Source organism: Palaemon carinicauda, unplaced genomic scaffold (genome assembly GCF_036898095.1).
Source record: "Palaemon carinicauda isolate YSFRI2023 unplaced genomic scaffold, ASM3689809v2 scaffold123, whole genome shotgun sequence".
NCBI lineage: Eukaryota > Metazoa > Arthropoda > Malacostraca > Decapoda > Palaemonidae > Palaemon > Palaemon carinicauda.
In genome coordinates this window covers 26663-33772 of record NW_027168738.1, presented here as the reverse complement: position 1 = coordinate 33772, position 7110 = coordinate 26663, and the positions used below count along the sequence as shown (strand labels likewise).

Below are 7110 nucleotides of genomic sequence, written 5' to 3'. Positions count from 1 at the left end.
ACTCTCAAATAGAAAAAGAAGATTTGGCATTAGTGTATGGAGTTAAGAAATTTCGTATGTGTCTTTATGGAAGGACAATTTTCACACGTGTTACAGATTATAAACCTCTATTAGCAATATTGGGTACAGAAGCAAGTTTACCTACATTGGTAGATGCAAGACATGAACATTTGGCACCTATGTTAGCCGCATATAATCATGATATAGAATATCGTCCTACATCAAAGATGGGTAATGCAGATGCTTTATCTAGATCTCTAGTAGACAAAGCACTAGAAGAGTATGATGACAGTACCTTACTAGTATCAGTGTATGATGGACCCATTACCGCCAAGGATATTGCACATAATACTAAAAAAGACTCAGTACTTAGTAAGGCTTTAGAGAGTTTAATGATAGATAGGAACTCATGTGGACGTGAGGTAAATTGTAAAGTCTGTAAAGATTTAAGGAGTGAATTGAGTATAGCACAGGGTTTTATAATGAAAGGGTCAAGAATAATTATTCCTAGTTCACTGAGGAATAAGGTTTAGTTTGAACTAAATGCTGATCACCAAGGTATTATCAGATGAGAGTCTATTGCAGGGACTTTTGTCTGGTGGCCAGGTGTAGATAGAGATATTGTATTATTTGTAATAAATTGTATGAATTGTGCTACGCAACAGAACAACCCTTCTTTTGCTAGAATGCACCCGTGGGCATTACCCAGGAATGCATGACAAAGAGTGCACATAGATTTTGCAGGCCCCTCTTAGGTTATTTGTTTTTGATAGTTGTAGATGCTTAGAGTAAGTGGCCAGAAGTAATTCTACTGAAGACAACAACATATCACGCCACAATTCAAGAACTGATGAAAATTTTTTCTATACATGGAATTCCAGAAAGAATTGTAACTGATAATGGTCCACTGTTTACCTCAAAGGAATTTGAAGATTTTTGTGAAGTAAATGGTATTAAACATACATTTTCAGCAACATATCACCCTTCCACGAAGGGAGAGGCTGAAAAGTTTGTTCAAACATTTAAGCATAACATAAAATGTAGAAAGGCAAATTCAAATAACATATTTTTTAACGTGTCAAAGTTTTATTGTCTTATAGAACAACACCACACAATACAACAGGTGTGACAACATCAAATTTGTTGATGGGTAGGAGGATAAGGTGTAAGTTAGATTTGTTGTATCCAAGTTTGCAAAGTGATTTAAAAGAAAAATGGTATAAGCAATTAGAAAGTCTCCCAAAAGTAAGATATTTTTCCCCTTGTTCTAATGTCATGGTCAGATCATACAATTCTCCAGAAAAGTGGGTACCAGGAGAAATTATAAAAGAGATGGGAAATTTACATTATGCTGTTCAAGTTGGTGGAAATATTGTAAAATGTCTTGTTAATCAATTACAGCCGTTGAATATACATGCTGTAGATCATGAGAATGTTAGAGATGAGGAAATTCCAGTAGTTAAATCAAATATTAACCAAAATGCTCAAACATCAGATGCAGATTCAGAATCTATTAATGTACCAGTACAGGATGAAGTTAAAAACACTTCTTCGAAGGATGAATAGAGAGAAGCCCCTGAAATATTAGATTTGTAGTTTTGTACAATGTCAAGCGAAGGGAGAGGAGACATGTATTTTGTACTGTATTACTATATGCGCTACAGGTATTATGAGTAATGTTGCACAGTATTGCATTGATAAAACGTGTTTCAACATAGTTTATACATGTAGAAACGTATGTTAGGAAGGATTTGATCATTAATTAATTTTCCTAAAGATAGGATATGATTCTTCTTACTTTTGTATTGCAGTAGGATTCAATCTTTTAAGAGCGATGCTCACTTTTGTTTTTTTAATGTATATGTACGAGTTTTGTTTACATATTGTCACTCAAGAGTTACAAGTTGTTTAGACCCGTGTGAGAGCTGAACAGTAATGTAAGCCTAAATAATTCAATGTATTTTAATAATACAAACATATCATTCAATCCCCGCAAGAAGAATCGGTGACATCGGATGAGATGTAGAACAACATTAATACATGGATGTTATTCTAGGTATGTATGAAGGGGCCATTCCATTTTGGATAACCAATACCATATCCAATAAATACTATGAAGAACTGCAGAGTGTAAAGGTGCGTTTAGATTGGAGAGTTTTTTTCCGAGAGTTTCTCTAAGACAGCTGCTCTATGGAATGTAAACAGGCTGTAGAGTACTCTATGAGATTTTCTCTCTACTCTCGCGAGTGTTTATCTTCTCTCGCATGCGTTACAGTATAAACAATCTAGACAGCACGCTCAAAGAGCTAGGTTGTAGCTCTCCACTCTATTCAGTGAATATTTAGATCTGTGAAAGTTTTCGTTACTCTTGCGAGAGAATATGAGTGCCAAAATGTGGAATAAAGACCAAACAATTGCATTAATTTAGCAATACGAGAAATTTCCTGAACTGTGGAATGTGACTTTGCCTGAGTACAGAAACAAAGAGCTGAAAATTAGTAAAATTAAAGAAATAGCTGAGAACTTAAGAATTAGCGAAAAAGAAATTACAAGGAAATGGCACAATCTTCGGAGTCAAATGTGCGCTGAAGCTAGAAAATTGAAGAAGAAAAAAAGTGGGAGTGGAGCTGCAGAAGTGTCCTTTAAAAGCAACTGGGAGTTTTACGATGCTCTGCAGTTCATGGTCGGTTACAGCGCACCTCAAGACGAGACCAGCACAAATTTGGTAAGAAAAAGTAACATTTCTAATCACTGTATATTTTTGAATCCTGCACAATCAAACCAAGCAAACAGACAAACATTGTAAATTTCTTGCCCCTTGATGTTCCAAAGAATGAAAAGTTCTTAGTGGCAAATCTTTTTTTAACATTTCACCATTTTCATCCTTTAAATTTCCAGGAGCATAAATACAAGCCAATTCCTTTCTGGATAACAGGAAATTATGTAAGGCACATATACATAATACAATTGTCTTGCTCGCTTCTGGGCCACTTCCATCGGACGTCTTAAGATGTGAAATCGGGCCGATATTAAGCCGAAAGCATACGATTTGGTGCAGGCTGATTGGAGAAAGGAAAAGGTTTCATCAAATACCTTTTCAATGGAAATGCGTCATCTCCAATTGCAACTAATGCTATTTATCTGCTGCTTTGGGTGTAATCCAGAGGACGTCCGTTTGTCACGTTTAAGATATTGTTTTCTAAAGCTTGTGACAATGAACAATTGGCAAATACTCCTCCATCTGATAAGCGTCCCTTGCACCCGACATCAATGTACAAAAATTTATAATTGGCATCTACTAATGCCATCAGGACAATGCTATCTGTTTCCTTGTAGTTGAAGTAGAGACTTCCGCTGTTTTGAGGCTGTTTCAATACAATATGCTTCCTGTCTATTGCTCCTATGCAATTTGTGAATTACCATTTTTCTTGAAATTCATCTGCAACTTTGTTCCATTCTTCGTTTGAATAGGGAACCTGTAAAAGACATATAATTAGTTCAATAAATTGTCATAAATTTTGGAGCTGCATGTTTTGAGGATCACTCCTCTCTATACAGCAATAGCTAATCTATATTATAATAATCACAGTATCTGTCCGCCTGTCTGTCCGTCACAATCATAAATAATTAGTGTGAAAAAAAAACACTACCCACAAACACACACTTCAATACCCGTTATTTTTAACAAGCACGTGCACTAGATTATTTGTGTTATTATTATTTGAAAAAAAAAATCAAATTTTATAAAATATACTCATTTCAAATAAATGCTTAAGATTAACATATTCAATTTAAATATTTGAAATTAACGGGCACGTGCACTAGATTATTTGTGTTATTATTATTTAAAGAAAAATTATTGAATATATTTAATTCAAATAAATGAATAAGATTTAAATATTTGATTTAAATATTTGAATTTAACGGGCACGTGCACTAGTTACTATGTATTTATATGTTATGCTTTCTTATCCTAACCTACCCTGCCTCACTTACTGCTCACTCCAGCATTTTTTTGTGTTTAAACAGTGTTATATAAAAACTCTTTATTTCTTCAGGAACTACCTAGCTCCGAATTGGAGGGAGTACAACAAAGGAAACCGGAATCTGGAAACGGGAATCAACCAGAGCAATCTGGAAGTATTAATTTGGAAACAGGAACCCCCAAACAGAAACCTGCTACTAAAAAACGGAAAGCCGAAACTTCGGCACATGAAGAACAATAGCTAAGGCAATGGCTATAATCAATACGCCAAGTGATGATTTATCAACATTCGGAGATTATGTTGCCTCAGAATTGAGGCAACTACGCTCGGAGGCTAATAGAAAACGCTTGGAAAGAACCATTGTGAAAGCTATCGTTGAAATGGGAGAATTTGAAGATGCACAATATTCATCCTCTATTTCTTCCTATTCTGCTACTCATGCCCCTCCTCCATTTGTGGAGAGCAATCCTGCCCCTCCTCCATTTGTGGAGAGCAATCCTACCCCTCCTCCATTTAGGGGAGAGCAATCCTACTCCTCCTCCATTTGTGGAGAGCAATCCTATCCTTCCTCCATTTGTGGAGAGCAATCCTACTCCTCCTCCATTGTTGGAGAGCAATCCTACCCCTCCTCCATTGTTGGAGAGCAATCCTACCCTTCCTCCATTGTTGGAGAGCAATCCCAACCCTTCTGCATTTAGGCATTGCAATGAGGCTATGCGTGTTTTTGATTATTTTGATGTTTGATTCATGTTTTCAGTATGATTTCTTTTACAATTTTATTTGTAGCCCAGCTGAAATGCATTATATTCATTATTCAATTTAAGAACATTATATTCTGATTTGAAACGTTTTTTCTTACCTTGAGAAAGTCTTGCAGGGATGTATAGTGTGCCTCACATACTTCGGGGACAATAATTGAAATGGTAGGCACAGGTATGCGAAAGAGATACATCAATGAGTGATAACTGTCTCCTGAAATTAAAGGTTTGATTTAAAAAAAAAAAAAAATCCTTTATAAAGTTGGTGAATGCTTCATTTATGGTGGTGTTGGTTCTCCAACGCAACTCCTGTCTAAGCTCTGTATAAAACCATAACATTTCGGTCATCCACACAAAAGTCACGTGTTTATACAGGTTATGTATATAATAGTAGGTATAAGTATATGAAACGGGATAAATTCTTACCTGAGACCAAAAACCTAAGAGTGACTGCTAATCTTTCTGACGGGGTTATTGCTTTTCTTATTTGAGTATCTCTCTTGCGAATTTTTGGGGACACTATTTCCAACAAATAGTGAAAATCTTCAGGGCTCATACATACGAAGTTCTTATAGCTCGATGAATCTTCCTCAAACAATTCTCTTAATAATTTTGCATGTGCTCCATCTTCTCCCCTTCTGCTTATCCATTTTCGGACCCACATACTTCTTTTCCTTTTCTTTGTCACTTCGTTCATAATTATTAATGCAGCAGCAACACGGCACTTTTGAGACATGTTCTCTCAACCCTCGCTACTTGTCGACTGGCACTGGCTCCAGAATAAATAGATGCGCTAGAAATCTTACCCGACTCTCAGACACTTTCTCTTGCGATACTCCCTCACAGCAATCAGAGAGAAAAACTTACTGGTAGTGTAGACACCTGGAAAGAAAGTCGCGCAAGAGTAGCCGTCTCTCGGGAGAGTTTAATCTCCAATCTAAACGCACCTTAATAGATAACATCCCAAAGATAGATATGAAAAATGTGATTGGCAGCTTCAATGCTAAAGTTGTAAGGAAAAATCTATGGATAGGGAATGGGATGGGTGTCATAGGTCTTAGTGAGGTTGCAAATGAAAATGGAGCACATTTCATAAGTTTCAGTTCTACAAACAATCTTTTCATTAAAGGTTCTCTTTTTCAGCACAAGGACATCCACAAATATACAAGGACTTCACCATATCACCAATTGCAAAAACCAAATTGATCACATTGCTAATAATAAAGAGAGAAGGAGGACTCTTAGAAAGGTAAGAAGCTATAGAGGTGCAGATATTGTTTGTTTGTTTGTTTGAGGGCTGCTTTTATGGTCCCATACTGCAGAAGAACCCCACTCTCTACAGGACCTCCACTGTTGTTTTACCTTGTTCGTTCAGAGTATTTAACATTTCATATTGCGTATTGTTCATTTACTGTTAAATTATCACTGTTGTATGACTGTTGAAATAAGAAAGTATTCCGTTTCCTCTTGAAAGCCTTAATGTCTTCAATCATTCGAATGTTTCGTGGGAGCCTATTATATAATTTCGGAGCCACATATTTAAAGGTTCTGGAGTCTAAAGTAGACATAAATCTAGGCTCCAACAGTTTGAAGTCATCTGTAACTATTCTCGTGTCGACACGATTTGTTGGCTGTGCAATATATAATAATTCTCTTAAGTATTTTGGACGCCCGGTTCTGATGACTTGGTTGGTTATTGTACATGTTTTAAATTCAATTCTCGCTTTAATCGGCAGCCAGTGTTAATCAATTAGTATAGGTGGGACACCTTTTATTAGCCTTGCTCCTCTGTTTATTATTTTTTGTAATTTCTTAAGTTGCATTTTTGGTAAATTGTAATAGATAGAGTTGCAGTAGTCAATCCTGGTAATAATACTGTTTATCACAAGTTTCTTTACAGAATTTTAGTCCAGGGACTTTTTTTATAAACGCAATATTTCTTAGATGATAACCAGCAGTTTTTATTACATTCTTTATTTGGGCATTTAGAGACAGCTTACAGTCAAGAAATACACCTAGATCTCGAACTTTACTAGATATAGGCACCGAGTCATTATTTATGTTCATTTGAATATCACCCAAGTTTCTCACGCTGTTTCTCTTACCCACCACCATGAATTCAGTTTTATTCTCATTTAATTTTACTTTTAGAAGTAAAATTGTGCGTCATCTTCAAATAGCTTGAACTTCATACCATGCCTTCGTAGCATTTTCGATAGACCAATAGTATAGATGCAGAATAAGAATGGGCCAATTACACTCCCCTGGGGTACCCCTCTGTTTAAGGGTTCATATGATGAATAAGAGTTTCCAATTTGTACACAGAAATTTCTACCAATTAAGTAGTCTTTTGGGATCTTCGAAGG

General features: G+C 36.0%; 1 pseudogene; it reads right to left on the bottom strand.

Moving 5' to 3' along the window:
- Positions 1–3029: 3029 nt before the first annotated feature.
- Positions 3030–5480, bottom strand: LOC137635431 (uncharacterized; annotated as a pseudogene).
- Between the last annotated feature and the right edge of the window lie 1630 nt (positions 5481–7110).